This window comes from Drosophila arizonae, chromosome 4 (genome assembly GCF_054131065.1).
Source record: "Drosophila arizonae isolate 15081-1271.41 chromosome 4, UAZ_ARI_1.0, whole genome shotgun sequence".
In the NCBI taxonomy this organism is placed as follows: domain Eukaryota; kingdom Metazoa; phylum Arthropoda; class Insecta; order Diptera; family Drosophilidae; genus Drosophila; species Drosophila arizonae.
Genome location: NC_142924.1, coordinates 12,669,367 through 12,687,603, shown reverse-complemented (window position 1 = coordinate 12,687,603; position 18,237 = coordinate 12,669,367). Strand labels below are relative to the sequence as shown.

The following is an 18,237-nucleotide window of genomic DNA, read 5'->3' as shown; positions in this document are numbered from 1 at the left end:
CTCTGGCTCTGGCTCTGGCTCTGGCTCTCAAGCTGGAAGCTGAGCTCCGGCTAAAACCTGATTATGAGTGGCCTCAACTGTTTGTAGACGGCATGTTGTGTATTCTAACACGCTGCGGATGGCGTTCGCGTCTTCGTCTGCGTCTGCGTCTGCGTCTCTTGGATCTGGGCAAACAAAATGCGTCTTTAATGCAAACATGCAGCAGGCAGCAGCAGCAGCAGCAGCAGCAGCAGCAGCTTCCTTTGAAGTTGTTGCAGGCGGCTGCAGGGGGAGGGCTGCGTTGCTGTTGCATGTGCGTACAAAACTTTAAACAGGAATTTTAACAACTTGCTTTGTACTTTTGCTTGTTGCTTGAACAACAACCAACAACAGCCAGAGCAACAACATACAACATACAACAACAACAACAACAGCATTAACTGATTTATAAAGAAAATTTCTATGCGTCGCTTGCCTGAGAGCCCAAAAAGGAAATGCATGTTGAGGCCGCTGCCGCTGCCGCTGCGGCTGCTGCTGCTGCTGCTGATCTCAGCTGAGCCTCGGCTGCGCTGCTGCTGCTCTGCTGCTGCGTCTGCATGCCAAACAACGTGCCAACATTGACGGCGAGCGGCGCTGCCAATTAGAAGATTTCATATTTCTTGTTGCTGCTGCTTATGTTGTTGTTGCTGTGTTGTTGTTGTTGTTGTTGTTGGTTGCTGCTGTTGTTTTTGCCGCAATGCAATTCAATTAGACAGGCAGCAGCCGCAGCAGCAGCAATGGCAAGAGGATGTTTAGGTCAAAGGTTGTTTTTGCTTACGTCACATCAAAGGGAAGATCATTTATAGCAAGCAGCTTGTGTATGGCTTTTATTTGTTTTATCATTTCACTTAAGTTTTTGAATTCATGCTGTATGAAAAATTAGCTTTGTTTCATAGCAAGCAGCTTAACTCTTATATCAAACAGCTTTCAGTCAAGCTTTCGTCAATTATAAACCTCTATTTTCTATATTTCAAAGCACTCTTTCGCAGAGTAATTAAACATAAATTAAAAAATATGTAAAATAAATAAAATATAATTATTAAAATCAAATATTTATAGCAATGAGCATATGACAAAATTATGTTAATTATTAAAATTTAAATATATATTTTTAAATTGAAATTGAAATGGAAAATATATATTTTTAAAATATTACTTAAATATAATTCTCTTATTTTGGTTGTATTTATATTTTTATTTGTCACTTTAATTACAAATAAAATCATTTTAATTACAGTTGAGCTTCGAGTACAATGTTTTTCATTACTCTCCGCTTAATTGTGCTCTTAACTTTTAATACTTTTGTTTTGTTCAGTTAATAGCTTCTGTGTTTATTAAAGCTTTTATTGATTCTATTTATTTTCCAATCAGTAAATGTCGTAATTAAATATTGTCGTCTTTGATAGCCCGTCTTATATATCATTAGTTGCATAGCATTGATGAGCTTAACGAGCCATAATCCATCACAGGCATCATGTTTTGTCATAGTTATCAGCCAGTTAAGGCTAAGGTCAAAGTTAAGGCTGGCGGCACATCAAAGGCCAGGCGGCCAAGCTGTTGCGGATAGAAACAGCTGGGGAGAAGTTGACAGACAGAGGAGGGAGACGTCACTCAGACATGCCACATGTTGCATTATTGCGATAATTAACAAAGGCTTAAATGCTGCCCACGGTGCCAGGCAGTCATTCAGTCAGCCAGGCAGCCAGCCAGCTGGTTAGCAGTTGCCCCCCGCCGGGTGGTCAGCATATCAGCATTTAGCTTGAACAACAAAAAACCTTTATATCTGGCCATTAAAAGTGCGACTTGCAGCAAACATTTTAATTATGGATGCGAAATACGCACGCAAGAAAATTATGAATACGTCAAAAACAATATTAAACAAGGTCAGGGCCACAAAATTTGGCATAAAATGTTGTCGTCTCGGTTGCTATTAAAATTGCATTACAAGCTACCAATTCGTCTGGCTCAGCTTTGCTTTGTTGTTGCTGCTGTTGTTGTTGTTGTTGTTGTTTTTATTGCTTGTTGGCTGGCATTTTTGACAGCTGTTCCACATTTGGTAGCATCTACATCAAAGTCACGTCGCATCTGTTACACATCTCACATAATTTGTTGCTGCCGACTCGAGTGTCTTGGCAAAAATTGGTTTTTGCCCCATAGTCCCCATTGGGCTGTTAGACTATCGAATGCAAACGGTCGTCTCGAGTGCTGACACATCAAGGTGCATCAATGAATAGTGCCATCAAAAGCAAATCATCGGTAGATAAGTGCGAAGCTATGACAGTTGAAGGTATTAGCAAGACGACATGAATTAAGAGAAAGCTCGCAGAAGGCAGAGATAGTATTCGGACTAGCCTAGAGGAGAAAGCTAGAACAGACAGACTTGGCCTAAGAGATCAGTATTAGAACGATTTCAATAGGCAAAGCAGGGAATATGAGTCAAGGCATATGAGTAATTTTAAGATTTCTTTCGTCAGTTTATTCACAATCGGAGTGTAATGGAATACGGCGTCATTATGAGAAGTATTTAGAAGAAACTTGGAGTACTGAGATATTCCAAACGGTTAGTCATTCGATGTTGATTCAGCAGTGTAATTAATATATTGAGTTACCAGATATTTAGAATGAGTTATTTGAATTACTTACAAGTTCGGAATGATGTGATTTGATTTTGACATTTACTTAAGTTCTGAAGACTTAAAGTCAACATATATGTAGAGTAACTACAAACAAGGAGTATTTTGTACAGTAAATAGAATTATATTTGATCAAATATATATTGTTATATTTGTAATAATTTATTATTATTTATCTCTACCCACATCCATCATTCGATATTCGAGATAGCAACACCTTACACAAGTTCCATAGCAATGGGCATTGTCATTTTGCTAATTAGTGCGCCGACTGCTTTTTTATATCAAGCAGCTTTTGTTAGCCGCCAACTCTGAACATTCACAATTATCTAAGAAGCTGTCACTTTATTCGTGCTTTACTGCAAACAATATCAACAATAAATAATAATAATAAACAATAAGCATGCCAATAAATGAAATAGGTTTTAGGTCTCTCAAAACAAAATAAAACAAGTGAAAAGAATGACAGGCGACAGCAACAGCAACAACAACAGCAGAAATGAATAAAAAGGCCAATCGCAGCGCTGTTCGTGGCTTGGCCACTGCCCATTGCCCATTGATCGCAGCCCCTGGAGTCAAGCGCTCCAAGCCCCCAAAGACACCTGTGCGCTCCAATCTGTGAGCGAAACGTGTTCGCACGCCAGCGACAAACGCCGACGGCGTGACGCCAACAATAGGCAGACAACATGACCTTTCCATACCTGCATAAGCATACATAGTATATCAATACAGATGTGTGTGTGTGTGTGTTGAGTGTGTGCACAACATAGTTGTCTGTGGCCCCCAAAGCCCCATACACACCCACCCTAAAGACTGCACACGAGCTGCGCGCATTCATCAAGCAGTGTAAGCGAGGCAGAGACAGAGAGAGAGAGAGAGAGAGCGAGAGAGAGAGGTAGCTGGAACGGAGCCCCTTTGCCATGCTCATCAAATTCTCGCATGTTGCCTGTCAAACCGCAGTGACAAACACACGCACATAACCAGGCGACGTTTTGCTTTGTGGCATCTGCAGCTGCGCCCTGCCTCTGTTCCTCTGTCCCCCCATTGCTGCGCCCCCTTTCTGTGAGTGGCTGCAATTCCTTTGAAAAATTCCACCAGTTGCAGCTCTTGTTTGCTTTTTGCGGGCCTAGCCATAATGTTTTTATGATGACCCACGGCGCACAGGCTGCCAGTGCCCCCTCGCTCCGCTCCGCTCCTCTTCTCTTTCTCTTCCTCTTCCTTAATCCGCGCTGTGTCTTTATTTTTGTTTGCTGCCGCTGCCTACTTGCCGCAATTAGCTGTTCAGCTATTCTTGGCGCTGCAGCTTCCCAGCCAGACACATTGGCATGGCATGAAATTTAATTGAAAAACTAAAAAAAAAAAAAAAAAAACTAAAAAAATTATTCAGCCAACGCGCAAAAATGCAATGAAATTTGAGCATCGATTGTGGGTCAGCATCATCAGCTCATGCCCATCGACAGCTGCCCCCAAAATAAAACAGGCTCGCAACGACCACTTAGCAGCGGCGGCAGTTGCAGTTGCAGCTGCATCTGTGGCAGCTCCACCAGGTAGTTCAGCTTAGCCGCAGCGCACAATCCATTTCAATTGCCACGACGCGTTTAAGATTACGCAAGCGATTAGCCAGGCAGCTGAAAAATGCCGCACGCGTCTGCGCCAGAGTCGCTGCCCCATGTGGCAGCCTGGCAGCCTGGCAGCCGCATGCCTCATGCTGCAAACTTGTTTATTAGATGCTTCTCCGGAATAGATAGAATAGGAGCAATCAGCAACGAGCAGCACGTGCTGCCAGCCAAGTTTGCCAAGCCAGAAGGGGAAGAAGAAGAAGAAGTAAATCTCATGACTCAGCAGTCGAAATCACTTTTCATAAAATATTTAAAAATCAATGTTACAAAAATGTCATTGCCAACACGAAATGGAAATGCGGCCAAGTGAAAAACAGAGGGAATTTTCTTTTCATTTTTTTTTTTTAGCGCTTTGCACTGAATCAGCGAAAAATTGCCAACTGCAAATTGATGCAATTAAATTAAAACAATAAAAAAAAGTTGTAATTTATTAATCAGAGCACAAGATGCACAAATTGTCAGTAGAGAGCTGACAAAAGTCAAATAAAAGAGAGAGAGAGGGTGTGGGAGTAGGAGAGCGAGAGCAGGTGAGCAAGCGAGCCGGCTTCGCTTTGGCTGCGAGGCGTGGGCGACAGCTGCTGCAATCAACTCGAGATGCAGACACAGCGCAAACAAAATGCAAAAGCTAACAACTAAGAAAGTTTAGAGTTGAGCTAAGTGCGCGATTAAATACCCTTACCCTGCAATGGGCCGTACAGCAGTAAGAGAGTCTAGAAAAGGGGGCAGAGGCATAGAGGTTCTACGAAAGTTCATTTAATGATATTTTATCATTAAAATATTGTATGTAATGTAATGTAAGTATGTAATGAACATATTATACGTAATATTTTTTTGTTGTATAAAAAATATATATTATATCGTGTTTTAAAAAAATATTTTTGTTGAAAAATTTTTTGTTTATAATTTTTTTTTTTTTTTTTTTTTTTTTTTTTTTTTTTTTTGTTATTTTTGTTTTACCATATCTGACCTTTTTCTTCATTTCAACTAATTTTATTTTTTCCACTTCTGGCTGAGTTTCAAAATTCATTCCGCAATAAATATATTAAATTAACTCGTGATTATATGGTAACCCTAATTATACTGTATTCACTATTCTCGTAGTCAATCATATTGTTTAAGAGCTTATTGATAGCTGAGTTAAACCCAAATAAATAATATGTATTGTAAATCACATTATTATTAATTTTAGTATTGCCACGTCTTCATAAACACAAATGTAAAATATGTAGTATACTAATTACTGTTATGTATAATATATTACATAATATAACTATATATGTATGTATGTATATATGTATGTATGTAGTAGATCTTAACGTTTACCCTCACCCCACTTCAACTCTTTGTTGAGCCTCTTTTATAGTCAAAGAAGTCATAAACAAAACAGAACGCAACGCGTTAATCCCTTTCTTTTTGCATAGGGTATAAAAAGCTAAAACTGCAATTACGAACACACACACGCATGCACACACAAGCATATGTATGCAATGTTTGTTGTGTGTGTGTGTGTGCTGTAGTCAAAGTTGACTCTTGGACGCATTTTTAAGCGCTGGCTGCAACTCAGCCTCAGCTTGCGACGATGCCACATAGCGCCTCCCTCTCTGTGTGTGTATGTGTGTGAGAAGTGTGGGAAAAGTGGGCGTGTCCAATGGGCATTAAACGGTATTTCAACTTTAGCTCAAGCTGCTTTTGTATAGCAGTTGCCGCTGCTGCTGCTGTGGCTGTTGCCGTTGCCGTTGCTGTTGATTTCATTTCAGTTTGTTGTTTTTGCTGCAATTAATTGACGAGCGTCCCGAAACAGAGAATATAAAAAAGTTAAAATACAAGAGAGAGTGAGAGAGTGAGGCAAAGAGGGGAGAGAGCGGGAGAGCGACTCACAGAATCTAAAAGTCAGACAAACAAACAGCAAACAGATAAACAGAGACGTCATCGCCGCTGTTACTGCAGCGGGTGTAGAGCGGGGCAGGGCTGGCTTAGGGTATTCGGGGTCGACGTCATCATGTGAACTTGTCTGGACTGTGTCGACTGTGTATCCATATCCTGTGCGCTTGTCATTAATGGGGGCCGCCCTAATCAACTCAACTCAGCCGCGACCAACTCGACTCAACTAGACTCGCCTCGGCTCGGCTCGATGGGCTGCCTGGGCTGTGTAGGGCTGCATCCGCACAGCTACACACATCTTCATCATTTACTTGGCGGCCTGGCAAATTGATTCATTAGTCAAAGTGACTCTTATTTAGTAAATAAGCCAAAGCCAATGTCTGTTGGCTGTCGACTAATGCTGCTAGGATCCGGCGGCATTTGCATTCCCTTTTTGGGTTTTTTGCATTCCCAGTCGCATTCGCTCATTTATCAAATTGCATTTGATTTGTTAATTAAATTTTCTATTTATGCTTATTAAGGCCGACTCGGGCTTTGTCGTGCCGCAGCTCTCGAATGCTAAACACGCCCAGTTATGGCTAAGACTAAGCTTCAACCGGTTTGTGGCCAATCTCGTTGGGGGCTTAGGCCTTTTTTTTTTTTTTTTTTTAACTTTTTCTAGCTCTTTTTAGCCTCTTAGTCTCCCACTGTTATCATCAAATGGGTCGCGCTCGCTGCTTAGCTTGATTGTGTCACATTTTGTGTTTAGTAGAGCCAAGTCCATTCGAATGGCCATATTTATGGTAACGAAAACTATTTTTATTACGCACAACTTTTAATGACAAATAAATGTGGCTATTAGAGCGTTGCGAATCGAGCTGGCGGGGCGTCTTTTGCCTTTTGGCCGTGTCGAATATGAGGAGAAACTTGTTAGCCCTTTTGGCGATGTCGTCAGCGCGCCAAAAGCCAAATGCGTGGAGTGAAATTTCAAATTGAAATAAAAAATCCGACTCGCACTCCCACGCAACCATTGCTCATTGGCCAATTGGCCAATTCCCAGGCGTTGACTAACATCAGTTAGCAGCTGTTGGCCAGCAAAACCTAGGCCATGTTTAAATTGTCGATTTTGATAGGCATGATAGCCGCAGCTAATTAGCAGAGTGTGACTATGTTAGTAGAGAGAGGCTGATACAAGTTAAGCTTACACTCACACATTTAGCTGATGATTCTATGTAAATTCATGAACTAAATAAATATATGATAATAAGGAAAAAACCTTCTATATGATACCTACTCAAACGTATCTTAATTCCAGATAAGATAATAATTAATAAACAATTAGAATCTCATGTAAACTGTGAGAATCACATAGAAAGGACCTGCTATTTGAAGGCTCTTCAAATTTTGTAGTAACGAGAATCACATAGAGAGGATCTGAAAGCTCTTCAAGCTTACCTCGATTCCAAATGCAAATTAACTGTTATGAAAGCTCTTTAAACGTACCACAATTCCACTTCAAACCTATGAGAATCACATAGAAAGGACCTGCTGCACACGCTTTACTCATAAATAACTCTAGTCACTTTTACTTTCCGCACCCGCAACAAGTCGATATTTGCTTGTAACTATCGTACACGTTTTCAATATCGATGTATGTAATCTATATGCACATATAACGACAACAACAACAAGAACAACGAACAACGACAACAACAGCAACAACAATTTTTAGTTGAGAGAGGCGGCACCCATCGAGTGTCACCTTTTGCGGTTCTCAGCGTCCGCTGTCAGTTGTAATTTTATACGATCAGCTTTCGATTTGGCGAAGCCTGAGGTTAAAAATTAACATGGCCAACCGGCGATAAGTCGAGATTGGTATTGGGGCACAGCCAGCGGCAGCAGCGCCGACTCTCGCCTCTCCACTCTCAATGTAATTTTGCGGTTTTGCCAGCCAAAAAAAAGAAAAATTATATATATGTATATAAGCTCTGAGTGCAATTGATACGCTCCAGCAGAGGACAGCGAACGGACGATGAGGCGGACTCAGATGCGAATTTGGATTCGATTGTCAAAGCCAATTGCGAGGCAGCCGTATGGGCCATGTAAATGCCAAGCGGCGAGTGTGTCAGTATGTGTGTGTGTGCGTGTGTGTGTCATGTCTTTTCAGTTGCCTGCGGCTGTCGTGCGTCGCCCTGCGTCTTGCTGCTTTATGCGATATGAATTACACAAGTTTCCTGGCAGCGTTTTATATACGCTTTCCTCTTTATTATTATGCAGCTGTGCGTGTGTGTGTGCGAGTGTGTGTGTTAGTCGTTATAATATAATAATTAAACGAATTGCCAAAGTGTGTCGGCAACAGACGCGCCTCGTTCGTCAGACCCTGCCACAGCAAGGAAGCATGAGCTAGAGATGGGAGATACCAAAAAAAAACTAGCTGTAGATAAAGTTTGCAGAATAACAATTTAATTTAGTGTCGAAGAAAGAGGGAGAGATAGATAGGTAGAAGAAGAAGAGTAAGCTATGCTATTTGGATAGCTGTTGCTGAACTAGATAGAGTTGAACTTATTCAAAGTATCTCTAGTTCATTTTGTAAGACAGGAATAGCTCTCAAAACTGTATTTATAAGAGGTGAGACTTATGTGAATATGGAACAGCAGCAATTGAAACTTAAACAGTTCTAAAAATGGTTTTAAGCTTTGTATTAGGCCGACCTTTATTTATATTGTTTCATATATGACTCAGTCGCTCACGCTTTCATCTCTAGATGTTTTAGCTCATAGTTTACCCGATTATCTTTAAAGCACTCTACCTACCTTACCTATAATGAAACTTCTTTTTTATGTGCCCTTGAAACCATTCAAGTTCTTTTCAGTGCTCCATTATATAAATATTTAGTGCAACTCACGCTTCCATCTCTAAAACGATCGATAATTTAGAGTCTATTAGGAAGTAATTATAAATATATGAATACCATGAAATTTGCTCTTAAGATTTCTCCAACTATTTAACTATCGACCTTTTATATATCAGCCAATTGGGTCTGATTATTGTTTTATCTTTGTAATCAATTGCCATAGCTCACGCTGCCATCTCTAGCGTGAATTGATATTTCGCAGCAGGCAAGACCCAGTTTTAATATGCTCCTTCGTTCGACGCTTGTCGGAGCAAAAAGGAAAAAAGGGTTTAAAATTTTATTTTTGCTGCTTTTATTTGTTTTTTACACTCGAGGTGTCAATTTCAACGCCCTTCTTTTGTTTGCCAATGCATTGTGCATACCTAAGAGTATAGAGTCTCATACAGCTATACCTATGTATATAAATTGTGTGAATATTACCCTCGTTTTTAATTTCTGCCAAATTATGCAAAACACGCTGCGCTACACTCTTAGAAAAGGGCTTCGTACACTGAGCGAAATTTATTAAGCTAAATCTGCTTGCCAGCCTCCATTTTGGTGGGCGTGCAAATAATCTATATATATTGCCAGCCGTGTTGGCCAGCCACGCCCACTGGCGAAGGCACACAAACGCACGCCTACAAAGTGTTTAACATAAATATTTGCAAATTTCTCGAACAACGGCACGAATTAAAACACATGCATATAAAACCCGATATAAATTGCCTTTGACTTCTGGCATAGAATCGTTCGTATGTGGAGGCGGAGCGGGTAGCCGGGCAGACGAGCGGGCGGGATGCTGCACTGTGGGGCGTTAAAAGTCAGCACCTCATCCTTTAGTTGCAGCGCTATGGCAGCATGGGAGGCGGGAGGGTGGGTAGGGGGGAATGAGTCTTGCAGTTCTCCTCGCAGTCAAGTCTGCCTTTTTTTGGGGTGTGTACTTCAACAGTCTAGCAGCTTAATGGCCATGTGTAGAGGGCGGAGGTGGATGTGGGCGTGGCAGCGATGACTGTATTTCTATATAGCATACATACATATGTATAAATCACATTTGCATGTGCTTCATGCAGCTGACAACTCAATAAAATGTCGCGATTTTAATTTTGTTTGCTTTTTTTTCGACTTGATGTCGTCACACGCATGTGACAAGTTGCATGTTGCAAGTCGCTTTGAGTCGAGTGTTGCATGTTGCATGTTGATGTGTTTATCGCTATTAAGCATTGCATTTTATGAGTTTAATACCAGGCAGATGCTGTATATAGCAATGGCAATGGCTGAATATCAAATAAATAAAGAACACTTGGAGAGAGTGTGTGTGAGAGATAGAGAGAGAGAGAGGAAAAGAGAGAGAGAGAGTGAAATGTCGGTGTACTTGAAAGGCAGTTTGTCTTTGATGAGAGAAGTTTGTTTAGTGTGGTCGGGTAATAAATTTATATTACCGGGCTTATTATTCAAGAAGATGTACTGAATTCTGCTGGAGCTAAGGCATTGAAGGATAGGAATTAGTTTCATATGTTCCAAGTATCATCTAAAGCTTGAGAGGAGTATAAAGAGGAGCATGATTTGTGCATAGAAATATAGAATAGACATCTACAGAAGAGATTTGCTGCAGAGAGCTGGTGCAGAGATGCGACAAGATTACTCTAGCAGAAGTCGGAGTATACGGATATTGCCCAGAGCATATTTGGTAAAGCTCTTCCTGTGGAACATTCAAGTCGTATTTATATGAGTGTACCTCTTATAAAAGATCCATTAGGCTCTCAGACAAGCAGGCACTACAATGGAATATAAATATTTGCCTCTGTTTTCTTTTAGGGAATTTAAGCTGTGCTTCTTTCTTTTATTCTTGCGAGAAGTAGACTAGTGGTTGTCTGATAATAATATATTGAAATGGAATGAGTAATATATCAATATAAATACAAGCATCTCAGCGTCACACTCCTTTCCAATATTTAAACCAACTTCCTCTCATAGAATTCAAACTCTAAGGGCCTCTCCGCCCAGCTAACAGGTTTCATTAAGAACTACAAGTCGTAATTGCTTTGGCAATATGTTTGCCATTAATATTCCCAAGCCAGTCTCAAATAAGTCTAAAGCGCTATTCAAGCACATGGCTCATGTTTAGCATGGAGCTGCAGTTAGCTTTTAATAGCCAGCTTCTTAGCCAATTTCCTTTTCAGCCTGCTCTGCACAAGTGCTGCCCAGATAGCTTGCCAACAGTTCACATACACATATGACTACGTGTTGACAACAAAATTAATTCAAATTAGCAAAAAGAACTAACAACGGCAGCAACAACAGCAACAACAACGGCAACAAGGAGAGTCGAGCAAGGTTAACTGAATTTCAACAACTTTCGCTTGGCGTGTTGCGTGTTGCAAATACAGCTGCTGCTGCTGTTGCTGCTGCCGCTGCTGTTGCACAGGGCCAACAAAGAAGCACAACAAATTAAACTAGCAACTTGTGGCAAGCACTTACTTAAGCTGCAAGCATGTACTACATACATGTCCATAATTGCTGTAATCCTGCCTCACAGCAGCCCCCGCCGTCCGCCCCCTGCCCCACAGAATCAAGTTTGTCTCAGCTCTCTGCATAATATAATTATCGAATGCGTTTTTTACGAGCTGCCGACATAATTGCTCCGATTGGAAGATGATCTCTGCGTGACTCAGCCATTGCTACTTAGATGATGCTGCTTAGTGGAGTTTTCGTGGCTGGCGCCAACGGCAGCAGCGGCAGCAGCAGCAGCAGCAGCAGCAGCAGCAGCGGCAGCGCCCAAAGAGTCAACAAACGTTGCCGTCGACCATTCTGAAGTGAGACATTAATCTCAGTTAGGTTTATCTTTGATGCATAATAAATGAGACGCTTTTAGTTTCAACTAAAAGCAGCTATTTATTAATGCTCCAAATGGACTGGCCACGAGGACCATACGCCGGCTAGCACCACGACGGCGATCTTATTAACCCAGTTTACTCGAAAGTTTCCCAAAAAAAAGAGAAACGGAAAAGCATATCAAAGTACATATATATATATATATATATAGAGAGAGAGAGAGAGAGAAACATAAAAATGAACTCAAGGAAAACACTTTTTTCCGTGCTTGCTTTTTGTTTGTCGCTAAGAAACTTTTGCTTTGTGCCAATAAAAAGAAAATCTGCACAAAGTAAACACGGGCGAAATTGCAATCACTTTGGTATGGTAACCGAGTACGGACGACGGACCACCAGCAGAGGGGTGTTGCGGAGAGGGACGAGGTGCTGTGCAAACAGCTGCCAGCATCAATCTTCTAATGCGTTCAAAATTTTGCGCTGTTGCTGCAATTTTATTGCCAACACTGAGGGAGAGTAAAATATTCAGCCATGGTGTTTGCTTTGGATGTGCCAGCTTCCCTTTTATTTCTACACTCTCTGAATACCCTAACAGCAAAGTAATGTTGATTTTGCTAGAGGAAGTTGCAGAAGCGACCGAGTGTTGCTCCTGGTGCTGCTACTGCTGCTCCTCCTGCTGCAGCAGCTGCAATTAACAATATTTTTCTTGGCAAACTTTGCAGGAATTTAATGTATAGCAACTAAAAATATGTTAGGAGAATAAATAGCAATTTAAAACAAAAATTTATGTTAAGCAATTCATAGCTAAGCTTGCTCCTAGTTGCAGATACTTTTCTTTTCTTATTTTAGTATCTGTCAGATGCTTTTGCTTAGAGCATTTGAGGTTCGTGTTATATGCCAGGTTGGAGCTGCCAAAAATGAGGAAAATGAAGTAAACGAAACCCCTGGTTGTGCCACATTTTGAGCCGAATTGACTTGTTGTCACGCCCCCAGATCCGGCGGCGGCGGCAGCGGCCTTTCAGCCCCTCCCCCTCTGAGACGACAGCGACATGCAAATTTATGAAAGCCGCTTTGCCCTGTGTTTCTTATTATTGCTTTTTATTAAGACTGTGTGCTTGTTGTTGTTGTTTTTGTTCGTTGTTTCTCCACTTGTTGTTGTTGTTGGCTTCGTTTTGGTTTGCTCGTATATTAATTTTTGTTGTTTTGCATCGCCGGGAGGCAAGTGGAGGCAAGTGGAGCGCAGCTACTCTGGGGCTTGTTTTCGTGCGTTGTTAATAATTCGCTCGCATTACGCGCGATCTCGAACGAAGATGTCGTCTTAATGACTTCATTAATATTGAGTAAAACACAGCGCGAGACGACTCGGGCCGTGTTGCATAAAAGTGCAGCTCCGCTCAATTGCCAAATCCGAGTGGATGCCACGAAATGCTTCAGTTGTGCCACGTTTTGCTGTTCCTCTTGTTCTTGTTCATATTGCTGATGTGGCTTGGTTGTTGCTGCGATTGCTGTTGTTGTTGTTGCACTTGTTGTTTCCGCTGGGAGAGCGTTTAGAGGCATATCTTCGCCCCATCTGTGGGGCAGCAGCAGGTCGCTCTCTGGTTGGCGTAATTAAAATTAATTTGATACCTAAACGGTGAATTTAATCAAAATGCATTGGGCTAGGAAGTGGCTGTTCCATTATTATTATCATTATCATTATGATTATTATTATTATTATCATTATGACTATTATACACGTAGCGCTGGCTAATGATGAGAGAGCTGCAAACGTAGCCGCATTTAATATTAATTATATTAATTAAAGATTGCTATCTGATAAACACACAGCGTGTTGCAAACAATCAAAACTGTTGTAGGCGACTGGGCTGGGCAGAGGTGAGAGAATGTGGGCGTGCCCCAGCCGAACAGGCAGAGAGTGTGTGTGGCAGCTATAAGGTGTATGAGTTAGGAACTTATTAAGCAATGTCATAAATTATGGAAGCGAGTTTATAAACGACGAGGCAAGCAGGATTAGGAGGGATTTGAGTTAGAGACATGAGTAATTTGATATTGTAGAATAATTTATGAAAGTATATGTAATATATAAATAGGAGGAATAGTGTGTGTGAGTGTGCTTTGTTTATTTATTATGTGATATATAAATAAGAAATTGCATTATTATGATATAGAAGAAGAAGAAGATATAGCTCTTGGTAATATCGAGCAATTTTAATTATATATTTGCAAGTAATACATCATATGCGCAGTCCTACTACACTTATATCATATAAGGCAACAATTTATAATAGTTGAAGATTTGCCTAGTTAGAGTTTCACCATGAACACCATAATGAACTCTATTATCTAGTTAGCGATGACAGCCTGAACGAGCATCATCAATGCAGTCAATCTCACTCTTGTTCCACTCTCTCTCTATAAAGCCGTAGAGCTTCAACGATAAAACTTGACGGCATATTTAAAATACAATCTTTAAATATCTGTAAGTCAAGCTTAACTAGTTTAGCCATAAAACAAAATATTTCTTAGCAGATAAGTGTTATTATTTTGCCTGGAAATTGGCATAGAGTGAAAATGATCGCCGCACTTTAGAATCAAATACTTCAGTTCACTTTCTCGCCCAGTCGCTCGAGCCATTGAGCCGTCCCAGTTGCGAACTGCCTAAAAAAAAAAAGAAACTATTAACAACGGCGGGGCGGCTATGATCGGTGGGGCTGGGGCAGCAGATCGAGCGCGGCTCTGGGCGTTAAATACAGGCTGCAGTTTCTATAAATCAGGCATATTTCTCAACACCTTTGTATTTTTTTTTTCTCGTTTGGCCTTTTTTATGCTGCCGAACCGCTCATTAAAAACCATTAAGCAGAATATTCAACTGTGAAAAATTATGGCGTAAATGATACCTAGCGCGACAATAAACGATCTAGTGCGGGGGCACCGAGTGCCGCGTAGCGGGGGGAACTCTACTCGGGGTCTATTTGGGGGTCTGCGGCTCCATGGCCTGGGGCAGGCAGTTTGAGCTCGCAATTCAACTAAACGCGTTGCGAACTTAACTCGGTTTCTGTGTCATTTTCTTGTCTGCAAGTCGAGTCAAGCGTCAAATAAATTTTCGTCTACGTTGAAACAACAGCGAAATGGAAAACAACAACAACAACAGCAACAGCAACAGCAACAACAGCAACAGCAACAACAGTAACGAACACAACAGCAACAACAACAGCAAGTATATCTAAAACTATTCCCATTGCGGCTGCGTTCTTTGTGGCTTGTTGCCAACTTTTGTTGCTGTTGTTGTTGTTGTTGTTGCAGCGAGCATTTGCAACAATTTGTTATTGGCCATTTAAGCCGTTTGTTGTTGCTGTTGCTGTTGGTGTTGTTGGTGCTGGTGCTGGCCATTGGCGCTGCGCACCAGAAATCTGTTGAGTGTTAATGACATTTTTATGTTTTAACGCTTGAAAAAGCTGCACCATCGACTACCATTTTGGTGGCCTGGCCCCGTCAGCGGCCTCTATGGAGAATGGGGGATGGGGAATGGGGATTGGGCAATGGGAAAGCAAGTCCAATTGAAATGCCGCCTGGTTCTCTCGTTCTGGCTCTCTGCAAATGCTCCGTTTCTGTTTGCCCTGACGTTTGAAATGTTGCAAATGTTGGCAATGTTGCGGCTTATGTTGAGTTATTGACTGCCGAGAGTGTGGCACTGGTGGATCGTTCGGCTATATGTGGCTACGGTAAAATGTGGCAGGTGGCAGAAGGCAGATGGCTGTGGCCAATATGTGAAAGGTGGGGCAAAGGTTTATTATGTTTCGAGCAAGTGAATTTTGCTTAATTGAAAAACAACTTGAGAAAATTTGAAATATATAGAAAGGAAACTTGCAGCAAATGCTAAAGGCTAAGGGCGACATAGCGTAAGACGTAAGTGAGGGTGAGAAAAAGACGCTTTGCTTTGCTCTAGAAGCGATGGGAACAGGAAGAAGACAGAGAGTGAGAGAGAGAGGGCAAGGGTCACCGTGAGAAACGACCAAAGGTAATTGGTTTAGTGTAGTGCAAAGGGAGCTCATTTAAATGCTCTTGAGAATCGCAAAGAAGAGCGATGCGCATTTCAGCATAAGGCATAACGCATTCGAGCTGTTAAGTTTTATGAGCAACTTCCAAATTCACTTTATGTCTTAGCGTTCTGCTGCCTCTGCTTCCTTTTGCTCCTCCATTGCCGTTCGCATCTCTCAATTAGATTCAATTCATGGCCAAAACTTGTGTCAACATTAATTAATTTTCAGCGAAACTTTTGAGCAGCTAATTGGATTTTGGCAAAAGCTTCGAACAAAACAAGAAAAAACTAAAACAAATTCGCGTGCAAATGCGCACTAATAACTGCTGCACCACAGAGAGAGATGGAGAGTGTGGAGTGCGACAGGCAGAACAAACAAATAAAATAAATAAATAATCCACAGCAAGTTTCCTGTCAAAGTAAAAAAAAAAAAAAAAAAAAAACGAAAAAAAAACAAGGAAGTGCCGCTATTAAATTGTATTTTATTTTGTGCGCCCGCATTTCACTTGTTCTTTTTTTTCTTTTTTCGAATTATTCCTTTGTTTCAGGCTTCAGTGGTGCTGAAATTTTGCAAATGTTTTCTTTTGGCCATTTCGTTGGCGGCTTTCGGCTGCCATTTTAATGATTTACGTCGCTTAAACGAATTTCATTTCGGGCAGGTGGCACGACGGCCGCTGCCACTGCCAAGCAGCAGGGGCAACGACTGTGGCAGGGGCAGGGGCAGGGGCAGTGGCAGTGGCAGTCGTCAGACTGTCAGAACAACTGTTTGAGTTGCAGGCTACGTTTCGCATGGCTCAGTGCGGAGTGAAGTGCGTGCGTGTGTGTGTGTGTGTGTGAGTGTGGGTGGGTGGCCTGTAGCCAAGTGCAACGACTTCGCATGCGCTTCCTGCCGAAATAAGGAACACACAAACTAATAACACTTAACTGCGCCAGGCCGAAAGCTAAGCGTTAATTATGGCAAACTTTGCCAGGCCATGTCTAAAGTGTTTCCCCATAAGACACACAAAAGCTGCCAGCTACTGAACTCCGCTGGCTCCGCTCACCCCAGCAAGCGTTGGCAGCCAGACGAGGAGTCGCCGCGCCTCACCTCTCTTCTCCTCTCCTTGCGGAGCAAATGCATGTCGCTACATATCAACAAAGGATGCAGTTGCCTAGGCTCAGGCTACCGCTATGGCTCTTGTTCTTGCTGTTGTTGTTGTTGTTGTTTTCGACTCTTTTTTTTGTTTTTTTTTGCGTTGTTTTTTGTTGGTTTTACAGACTTCAGTCAATGCACTCTCTATGGCGACGTCGTCTGACTGCACAAAATGAAAAAGTTTCGAAATAAATGCTGAAAACCAAAGCCCAAAAGGAAAAGCTCGAAAAAAAAATGAACTGCAGCAGCATTTAGGCTGAAAAGTGAGCGACTTAAACATGCTCTAGGCTAATGTTTAGTAAATAAAATAGAACTGCATCTAACAGAGGAGTAAAAGAGCGAACCATTCAGCTTTAAGCGTTTACTCTGTAAAAATCATAGATTTCTATATAAAACCTTTTTCTAGCTGCTCATAGTCTAGCTAACTAACTCTTTACAGGGTATTCGCGCTGCAGCACCCTCTTAGCAAACACATAAAAAAGTAGAAAAAAAAACTCGTTGCATTTTTGCACAAGAAAAAAAAAAAAAAGAATTATTATTAACGCCTGTTGGATATGCCACAGGACGATGTCTGCGCCGACTCCTGCTTCAGCTTCGTCTACAGCTTCAGCTCCAGCTCCAGCTCCAGCTCAGGCTACTGTGCACACACTTTTCGTCATGTTGTTGTCGTTGCATGTTTTATTTTTTGTTTTTTGTTTACTTTTTTTTTGGTGCATTCGCCTGCAGCAGCAGCAGCGCTTTGGATGCAAAATGCATCTAGGCAAAAAAAAATAAAAAAACACCAACAACAACAACAGCAAACATGTCGCAGTTGCTGGCAGCCAGAAGGAGTTGACGAAGCTTAGAGCTTGGGGTAGTAGGCGTAGTCTACATGACTGGCTGCTGTCCCGACGACAAATCTCTTGCCTCCTGCCCTGCAGCTGCCTCCTGCTCCGGTCATTAGGCGCTGCTGCTGCTGCACTTGGCTTCTGCTTGCACTTCAGCCTGCCAGCCAGTCGGATTTGGGCCTGCATCCTGAGCGGGATGCTCGTCATTGCCGACGTCAGCGGACGTTACGTGTCTCAGGCAGTTGCAAATTACGCTCTCAGACTCAATTGTCTTGCGCCTCGGAGACTAGCAGGCCCCCAAAAGCAAAAACAATAACAACAACAACAATGGCTGCATTTAACGCAATCTTTTGCTGGCTAGACAGACAGCCACAGAAGGTCCAGAGCT

General features: G+C 41.8%; 1 protein-coding gene across 7 annotated transcripts in view; it reads left to right on the top strand.

Annotated features, from left to right (window-relative positions):
- Window positions 1–18,237, top strand: part of LOC108614472 (uncharacterized) — an 81,521-nt gene that overhangs the window by 19,857 nt on the left and 43,427 nt on the right. The window lies entirely within an intron of this gene.